We start from the raw sequence: 10600 nt of genomic DNA on the forward strand, positions 1-10600 counted from the left end.
CCATAATGCGCCGCGTCACATGAATGAATATATGTATTTGAATGTGGCATACATTAGTAGTGTGGGGGGCTGTGCGTTCAGATTCATGTCTGCAGAAGTTTATGCGGCTTTCTCTGCGTGCATACTCTCTCTTCAGCTTTGGTTTATGTGTGTGTGTGTGTGTGTGGGCGCGAGTGCATGTGTACAACAGTGTGTGTTGGCATGTATGTGTATATGTGTACAATGAACACCCGGTTTCCATTACCCAGGCCGGCGTGGTTCCCTCAGCCAGACCACAAACCTCCTGTCTCCACTGTGGCTCCACCCAGCGCTGCCACAGGCTTCCCAGAAAAGAACAGTGTCTAATTAAAAAACTTTAATTACATTCATCTCATCTCTCTCGCACTCACATACACACACGCTTGGGGAGAATAAAATAACTGTATATAAACAATTCCTTGTGATAGATGAGAATGAAAGGCCAAGCCAGCAGGTTTTTTTGTTTTGTTTTGGGTTTTTTTGTTTTATTTCCTCCCAGGCGGAGAACGGCTTTTAATCAGAGTTGCTGACATGCACGAGCCATATAGTCTCCTACGATGTTGTCCTCCACTTGAGCACCATCTGGAATTTCTTCAGCTCTAAAAGGACTTTTTTTTATCGTGCTGTGTGTCGCTCTGTCCTCTGCTGTCTTTTCACAAGTAGTTTTATGCTCCCGATATGATCTCTGAGGCATCTTAAATGTTGAAGAAGAAAAGTATAAATCACTGAACAACTGTGCATCTCCAGTTTATGTACTGTATAAACACACTCGGGCTATTAAACTGATTTGTGGGATGGCACTTAGAGTGACACGACTGTAAAATAACGCTCTATTAACGGCTCGTCTTCAGAGTGAATGTCACATTAATGCAAGGAGGATCTCTGAGGAATTTTCCTGGGGCGGTTCACTCATCACCTTGAACGCATGGGCCTCCCTATCTGACCTGCTTCCCCTCCCGTTCCCATCAGACTGCATAGATGTAGGTTTATTAACTGTGACCCTGTGTGTCCACAGACAATGTATGTCTTTGTTGATCAGGATGGCGAGAGTCGGACCGGTTGAGGTAGGTTATCGGGCCATCTACAGAGGACTGAGAGAGTCGGCTGGATTGCGGCAATCTGCCTGCGGGACTCATTGTTCAGGCCCAGACCAGATGTTCCAGCTGAGAGATTACCATCATATCACTCCTCAGTGGGGAGTCCAGCCGCACTCTCCACGTCCTACGTCACTGTCTCCCCTTCCTCTCTCATCCCTTATCTTTTCCACCTGCTCTGTTTTCTCTACATCCACAACATTTGCTCCCTTCTTACTTATCTCCGTCCTACTCTTTCCCTTCTTTTCTCCTGTTTCTGCTCCTCCCTTACTCCCTGCTTCCATCGTGTATCCTCTCCTTCCTTATTTCCTCATCTCCCCTTCCTTACATCCTCCTTTTCTTTATTCTTCACTTCTTCTTCTTCCTCCTCTTTCAACTCCTGATGCACCTGTTTTCCCTCCATCCTTTTCTTTTAATCATTTTTCTTTCCTCCTTACCTTCATTTTACTCTCCCGTCTTCCTCAGCGATAACAACCGAGGGACTCACTTTGGTCAAACACAGTTCACGCTGTTCTCTTCTTCCCCTCCTTCCACCTCTTGTTATCAGTCTCCGCCATGAAGTCTCGCTTTAATGAAATTCCACTCTGACGGATCTGAAGGCAGTGTTTGTTGGGAGACCACATCTGGGGAGTAGCTGAGGGCATGAAAAGGAAAAGCAACTGTAATCTGGTTCTAAAAAATGTTATCTGGAGTCTGTCCTAATGTGGAATTGTTTAGGAGAAGATTTGATTAAAGTAACTTGTAGATTTGGTGAAATGTAACACATTTGATCAAAGAATCCACGAGTTTTAACAACTGCCAAACCGGAAATGCAGTTTTCCCTGGTCAATCCAAAAATGTGTACAGTAAATCCTCTGCTGTGGGAAAAGCTCCAGTTTTGGCTTTAAGAGTTTTAAGATTAGGCTTAACACTTGTCTTTGTGTTAAAGCTTACAGTTAGAGCTGATCCGTCGTCCACTCTGTGCATTTATGCCTCTGCTGAAACGTGCGTCTGACCTCACTGTGTTGGTGTGGTTAGAGTGGTGGAAAGCGTGTAGAGCAAGTCAATAAAAGATTAGGTGGTGGTGGATGAAGGCATAAAATTCAGGACTTTCACCCACCAGACTGGGGTTTGTGTTACATGTGAACCTGGATTTACTGGACTTAATGTTTTCAGTAAAAACACAGTTGAGGTTTAAGCATGAATAAAAACTTTGTTAGGGTAAGGCACCAAAACTACTTGCTCATCTTTAGGTTAAGGACATTTACATTAAAATAAACCCTTTTTGTTATATTGACCCTGTATTTATATATATATATATTTAAAAAAACCACTACTGACTGGTCTTTTTTGACAGCAGGCCCTAAAAAAAGTTTTGCCCATGTGCATCCTACCCCCTCATTTCAAGCTGTTAAGCTATGACATCACAAAGCGTGATTGTTGCTGGCCTAACATTGATCATGATGTCGTAAGAACAAAACCCACATGGCATTATCAGATTATTCACTACCCCATGTTATAAGCTCTTGAGAATATTTCTGTTTGCAGATGGCCACCCTCTCTCAGCCTGGTCTTGTCTGAGGTTTTTTTCTTCCCCACAAAGTGCTTGCTCACAGGGGACACTTGGGTTCCTAACTACAATGGTGTAATGCCATTATATGACATGTATATAATAGATTTATATGCACGACGTGATGAATTATACGAATTGCATTTCACTTAAAGAATTGTCGAAAGAGTCTGATCCTTTTCCAATCCAGCTATCCAGACATCAAGGTAAAGACAGCCTACTTTGTCTTCAGCCTTCACCTCCCAGATTATGGCTTCATCACAAGTGGCACTGTGGCTTCTTCCCGAGAAGAAAAGGTCACCAATCTCTAAAGGGGAGGTCACCCTGTATATTACTTCAGGCTGTGAAGTCGGTACGGATCGTCTCTATTTGGGATTCAGCAGCATGTCTTGCTGTTTTCAAGAGCTGTGTCAGCCTAGACATCCTCAACAATATTATTATAAAGACCTGTCAAAACAGGGAAGGAGGTGAAAGAAACATTTCATTCAATGACTCCACTGAGAGCAGCAGCTATGGGAAAACAGCAGCGCATGTCAATTGGATTGAAGTCTGGATCCTTAATGTTTTTTTCACCAGATGTTAAAATACCAATTATAAGCTGTTGTTTCCTGGGCTGCTGTTAAAGGGTATTGCTTTGATCTTGTTCCACCTGGACTCTTTGTCCTGTATGTGTCCGAGTGTGGAGGGCAGCATTGATGTAGGTCTGCATAAAAAGTGGGCCTTGTCTTTTCTTCAGCCAGACACCAGCACTGCAAGAGCTTCACTTCTGGGAAATTTCATATAAAAACATGTTTTACAGATAGATTTTTAATCTGCAGTTTGACGTAAGATAAGATAAGAACCATGTTATTAACAAGTTTTCAGCAGTGTTGTCAGTGTTGGAGTAGGGAGGATGAAGGATCTTTGATATTTCTTGAGCACACTTCCATGCTTGACATAGTGTCACATAATCTGAAAAATCCTCTAGTTACCATCTGCTCAACTGTACAGGTGCAAAAACTGAACAAACATGATCCCCATTTTGCTCGGAGCAAAGGTAAGTAAACACACCAGTTTACAGAAAACTCAAGTCATTTTCATCGGTTTTACTTTTCTTTATACTTTTCTGAAACCATTGTAAGCAGTACATACAGTAAATGCATAGATGTAGACATAAAAAGAATAAGTAGACAGTTTTTGTTGTAAAAAATAAGAAATTAGCATGCATTTGCCACTTCATGCTACCACTGAACAGCAATGTTCAGTAATTCCAGTATTTATTCTTTATTAAGAATCAACAGCTCAATGAAATACTTGTTCATTAGCTGCTAATGAATCAATATTATTACGTGTAAGTAATTATGACTGTGTGTGATTCTGCAGGGGGACACCTAAGATTAGATGTCCAGTGGGTGTGGAGTGTGAATAAAACAAAGAAACCAGTCACCATATGAGCTTTATGAGCTCCAGTAGATTTTTCTTTGTGTGCGTGCTGTGATCAGCTGACCTGCTCTGCTGCTCTGATATATGCACTGCTCTCTGTGTTCAGCAAGATATAAGCAAATGTTTCACAAATTGCAGATTACGGATGATTTCCAAACCCCCCAGACACTAATAAAGTAGTAAAAAGGTAGAATATTTTTCAGTGAATCCAATCAGCATCATTCACTTAAACATGAATTGATTTCTGCTACCCTTGATTTAACGTAACACTTAATTTAAAAAAAATAATACATGCAAGTTTTTTAAATCAGTTCTTACTTTTCCAAAGTCCTTTTCTGTCCTCTCTATCTTATGTCTTTCTCCACATATGAAAGTGAAATGCAGCCGCTACTACAATTAGCTCACAGACAAGCTTGGCAGAAGCAGTTTGTGTGTTTTGTGATATTTGTTGAGCGGTTTTAAAAATGTGTATTTTGAATTTACCTGCCACTTAAAAAGGTGTAATGGTGGCGTACAACAACTTTTGTACATGTGAACCATGAACACATCATGGGGATGACGAGAGAAAAGGCATGTGTTAAAGGTGTAATCAGGCTGTTAAATCTCATTATTTTCTTATTACTGAACAAGTATCTGCATGCCCAGTGCACCGCCAGCCTGTAGCACATGAAACATGAACTCATTTGATAGTAATGTGGGTTAACCTGCCTAATTTCTTATTAACCGAATGTCCCGGAAAGCCGTTCCAGATCACTCAAGCACACATTAACATCATTGTAACCATCCTAGTTTGTGGCTGCCTCTCTTCTGTTTTCAAGTTTATCACATGGTTTCTAGCCTTTAGTAAGTATATGATTATATTGTATATCTCTTGCTCAAAAGCAAAATTTATCTACTTTCCTCTTTTCCAGTTTCAAATTGTGCAATCTTTGAACAGTCTTTAGATTTGAAAGATGCGTTTTTTTCATGTCACTTTCAAAGGAAGTGAAATCTTTGACAAATTATCTCCAGGGTTTCTGTGTAAAACAATACACAGCAGCAGTGACCGCTTTCCGCCACAGATGTCACCAAAATCAAAGCAACGTGAATGTTACGATTATGGCTTTAAGTATCACCATCAACCGTTCTGCTTTCATCCTCTCACACATGACTCACATCAGCCCAGAGCTGTTGTTATCGGCTGCTCCGGCGTCCTCGAGCTGCTCTGACCCTCTGAGAGCTGCTCCATTAACAGTGACGGCCTTGTCTCAAAACCAGCACAAGCGGTCAACAACACCACAGTCAACGGTTTTGAACTCACTATCTAACAACAAGCGCCCAGCATCATGTAATGTGGTGGCTGAGCAGAGAGTTTAGGCGCTTATTGAATCAGACTAATCTTACGGCCGACATGTTCAAAGGAAACCTTTATTTTCCAGGTAGTGGCTGCCAGCCCAGTGAATGACCGCAATAGAACAAAGAGGGTAATGGAAAGATGTGTGAGGTTTGCTGTGTGCACATACTTCCTGGGAACTCATTTGAAGGCACAGTTATCGACATCAAACCAGACTTTAAACTCTTGATACAAAAGACTCGAGCAGTGATTAAAAATGGGCATTTCCTTTCCAAACTCCCACAAGATAAATCAAGCTCAGCCACGGACAAGGAACGCACAAGCGCCTAAAGTTTGACCTGCCGCCATAAACACCACGAGGGCCACGAGGTCGACAGGCTTCCTTTACATGGATTTCAATCCCCTCCTGCATAGCAGTTGCTGTTTCAGCTCAAAGTTGTCACATTGTGCAGGGAACAGGTGGCGTGATGGCGACCGTGTCACTGCAAGGGGTAAAAATGGGGTATGACACATTGTCGGGTGAAAAGAAATTACGGTGGCCCTAAGAGGTCAAATTGACTGCAGCTTAAGAAAAACCCAGCAAATATTTTTTAAAATGCTGAAAAGGTGCACGAAACACAACAAAAGTTGAATAAAACACAATAGAAATAGTTAGATGTGCTTTTGCAGAATTTTTCTATTTACTGGTGTTTCTGAAGTTGCAATGCATTTGAACTTTCAGGGCCACCGTAGAAAATAGTTCTTACATGAAAGTGCACAAGAGCAAAGTTTTCTTTGGGTAATTTTGGTTAGTTTTCTTGTTTTTGCTGATCTGCTAAGTTTAAAAAAATACATTCAAGGGAACACAGTCGAAATTTTAAAAACTCTAGATGGATCACTTGATTTATACCAGACTTAAAGGTGGTTACAGCGGGGCGCAGCGTGTGAATGTAAACAGGATACAGCACTGACTCTAATTCTATACAAACACTCCGTTAGCACATGCCTTTCCCTGCAGTGTACACACACCTATGACACAAGTCCATCGGCTGTCACAGGCTTTCTGAGGGGGTTAAAGAAACTTGGATGATTAAATGGCTCACAAGGTGAATTATTTACCAGCCTGATAGTGTTAAAGGCTTGAAACCCAACATGAGTGATGAAAAAAGTGGATAAACTGAATGGGTGCTTCCTCCTCGCCCATCACCGCCACCTTCCACACACAGACACAAACTCAAGTTAAACATGTGCATAGGTGTTGGGCTACGGATCTGATAACTGAGGCCCTTTAAACGTAAACATGTGAGCTAGCATTTCCTATCCATCATGTCATGAGCACAGACAGATGAAAGGAGGAGGAGGGGATATGATTCACTGACAGTCTTTTAATGACTCTCCACACCTTCTCCAGTAATGGTGATAGACTTGTTTCTTCCTGAGGAAAGGCAAAGGATAATGTTCCCGAGAGGTGAAGCACCACTTATTTTGACTTTGACAAATTTGCTTAAGGTTAGGCTAACCGTGAAAACTGAAGTGGGGTAATGATTAAATATCTTTAATATTATTCAGTTAGTGTTGTTATCGAGGTAACTTATCCAGCTCTGATCATTAGCTGCTCTCTGCCACCAGCAGTTGGTTTCAGTTCATTAGCAGCAAACACTAACAGTTCACAGCAGTTTAGAGATGTTGTTAAACCCACCCTTTTATTGGCCAGATGTAAGCTTCTTATACTTTTCTTCCCATTCAGCCTAACACTGCATCCACTTTATGGGGGAACAGATATTTAAGTCACTATAGAGACCAACAGATCTGTCTTATCCAACAAGGATGCACAGCAATGCAAAGAAACAAGTGGAACTTTATTTATAAAACCCCATATATATATTATAATATATAATATATATGTATTATATATATTATACAAAAAAGTGCTTAACACATATTTTATGTCCTAAATTAACAGTCTGGATAAAAACTAAAATCATTTTTTAATGTTTCTGTAACGGTTAATCCACCAGTATGTGGAAGTTCTTTAATCTAAATGATATTTTTAATGATAAAATATAATGACTGCTGTTATCCATGAGTGATTGCGTTTACTGTTTTGTAAAAGTGCATGATTAGTTTTTGATTAAGATGCCAAATTACAATTACTACTTGGATTCCTGAACAGGAAAATGAGTTTCAATGAGTGAATGGCTCAAATGTGGGTACAACAATGTAAATTAACTTTGTTACTTGCCCAAAAAATAACATCATTTTTTAGGTTTAAACAGGTTTTTTGACAGATTTCTGAATTATTTTTTTCTTTTATGTTTCTAACAACTGGTCTAATGAATTTGTTAATGACTATAAATTAGAGGCGAGTGGATATCGCAACATACGGTCTTACATTCCTTCTTACACATATACATCCACAGATACATTTTGTGTGAACTATAGCCTATTTAACTATAGTGTGGGCTGATTGATTAAGACAAGGCTAAGCAATAAAAATAAGATTTCAGCAGTCTTTTAAAACAAATCAATGACTCAGCAAAGTTTAGCCGGCACAACCACAAAAGCACCTAATCTTAATCACATTATGACTGCTGGATGTTACTTGTGCAGGAGTCTGGTCACGTCAGGCTTTAAACAACTTTTTAAAAAGAATTCAGAATTTTATTGGAAGCTAATGAAGGGAAGCAAGGGTGGGATGATGTGCGAACGCCGACTAAATTGTGTTAGAGAGAATTTAAGCGGATACTAAAAGTTTCAGGTTACTGGCACACAATAAAAGGCTTAATTCTTTATACTGATTCTGAGATGAAAAGAACACGACTGGATGAGCTTAAAAAGTTCAGATTTAAACATCAAATGCTGTTAAAAAATAACACCAAGATTCTTTGCAGATGATTTGATACTGATAGAGAGGGGGCCAGTATAATGACTCACCTTCTTAGTGAAACTGCCAGGGCCAAACATTTCAGAATTTCATCAGTTTGGCCTTGGCCGAGATGACGTCCAGTGTTTTTTGGCATAAGAGAAACAGTGCACTCCACTGATGCTTCTGCAGATGTTAAAAGCATGAATCCAAAGCATTCTGTCAAAGAAAGCGGCTCAGTAAAAACTCGTAAACTCTTGTGAAGCAAATATTGGAAAACAGCCTGATGTCAGACACTGCCATTAAAGTTTAGAGGAAGCAGGCTCGTCATTTTGAATCAAAGCCCATTAACGCCCATTTTTTAACATTAAAACGTTTATGAATTAGATACACAGTAAAGAGCTGACTCTGTAGACATTTTCAGGCATGCTCTGCACCCATGATGTGGTGCACATTAAGAAAGAGCAGTTACCTGAATACTCTGTCCACCTGGCACTCTCGCCTAAACCAGTATTTCCAGCACCAAGGACTTATTAGAAATCGATTTGGATGATGTAAAACAGTAGGTGGTGGACTGAGTCAGCTTGAACCACTAAAACCTTAATTTTTATGAGTGTAATAGAAATGTAACACCAGCATTGCTCTTTTTTTCCAAAAGTGTAGTCATATCCCTCTGTTTACACCACATAAGTGTAATTTTAAAAGGTAATTTGGGGGCTAGTCCACACCTCCGTGTCCAAGTTCATTATCACCAACTAATTTGTTATTTTTACAACCTTCTTTAACCTTTTCCAATTTCTCTCTGCGCTCCACCATCTCTTTTTTATGCAAGCAGAACTTTCAAACAACTAATAGTTTCAAGAAAAACTGTTTACACTGCGGCCTGTGGATTACCCAGTGTGATATTCCAAGAAACAGCATCCATGTTGGATGATTCCAACATGATTTATGTCCAGTGCCAGTGCAAAAATTAATAGGCTCCATATGCACTTTAGTTATGGATAAAGTTAAGCCGTGGAGGTCTGGAGTAATACATAGCATGTATCCAAGAGCCTCTCTAAACTCTTAGCCAGAGCTTTAGTTTCCTAACCTTAACCATATTTTTGTGAGCCATCCATTTAATAATTGATCTCATTTCCGTGCAGCTCATCCTTACTGTGCATCAACAGTGAAGCCGACTTAAATCCACAACACATTCAGTTACAATGCGATTCAGACACAGTGTAACATAAAGGGTTTGAACCCTTTTTTTTTTTTTGGCTTGTTTTGCCCAAAGAGGCTTCGAACAGCAAACGCCCACTCTAATCTGCATCTGTGGTTCCTGGTTGAGGCGGCTGTTTAATGAGAAGCATTCCTGCCTCGGCGAGAGAGAGAGAGACACAGAGAGAGGGGGGGGGGGGGAAAGATGGCCCATCTGCAAGTCCTTTAATTTTCAAGATTTGTACCTTTGATTTTGGCTTCCCCTCAATTGCTCCGCTCCAGTGACACCAGGTTGCCCGTGTGTGTGTGTGCATCTGAGGGGGCAGGGGATTCACACATGTGGTTTCGGGTAGCCTTCAGGGGCAGCCACATGTTGCAGGAGTTGCTATCTGCTTGGCAAAGGTGAATGAAATATGATAGTTGCTGGGGGTTCTTTTTATGCTTCTGTCCCACAGTGAGGAATGCAGACAGTTTGTTTGGGGGGGGGGGGGTGTCTGCCATTATTCCCGGAGAGACAGAAATATAACGTTGCCATTACTGATGTCAGTGACATCTGGCTCCTGTGTGTCATATCGTATGATGGCAGATAATTTGATCCAGTACAGCGTAATTGACATTAAAATAACTCGCATAGCTGTTCTGAGTCGTTTAAACTTCAGTGGTTTAAAAAACGTTGAACAGGTGAAACTAATAAGGGGCATGTTACTCCAAATGCATAATAGTTAGGCTTTATTTTAACCTCTTGAGCCTCAATTTTGCCCCTAAAGCTAAATAAATCAGTGATGTCTGCTTGTTCCAACACTTTATCTGAGTGTTTTTATGGCTGCACCAGATTTCTCACGCTTGATTTTATGTGCAGCTCCTCTAATTCAGTCTGACATATGTGGTATCTTTGAGAACATGGGCGTCTCCACTAGAATTTAAGTTGAACTTGTATGGGTTTGAACAATGCTTGGCCACATACCACGAATCTGCAGCAATTCGAGGGTTCAAGAGGTTAGCTTCAAAGGGCATAATTGATTTAAACTAATGTAGGCTCACAAAAATCACCTTTTGTGTTAATTATGTAGTGGTCAGAATAAGAAATATATTTGGAAACACTAAATATCTTACAGATTCACTATGATAATATTAGTGTATAG

This window comes from Rhamphochromis sp. 'chilingali', assembly GCF_963969265.1.
Source record: "Rhamphochromis sp. 'chilingali' genome assembly, chromosome: 16".
Taxonomy (NCBI): Eukaryota; Metazoa; Chordata; class Actinopteri; order Cichliformes; family Cichlidae; genus Rhamphochromis; species Rhamphochromis sp. 'chilingali'.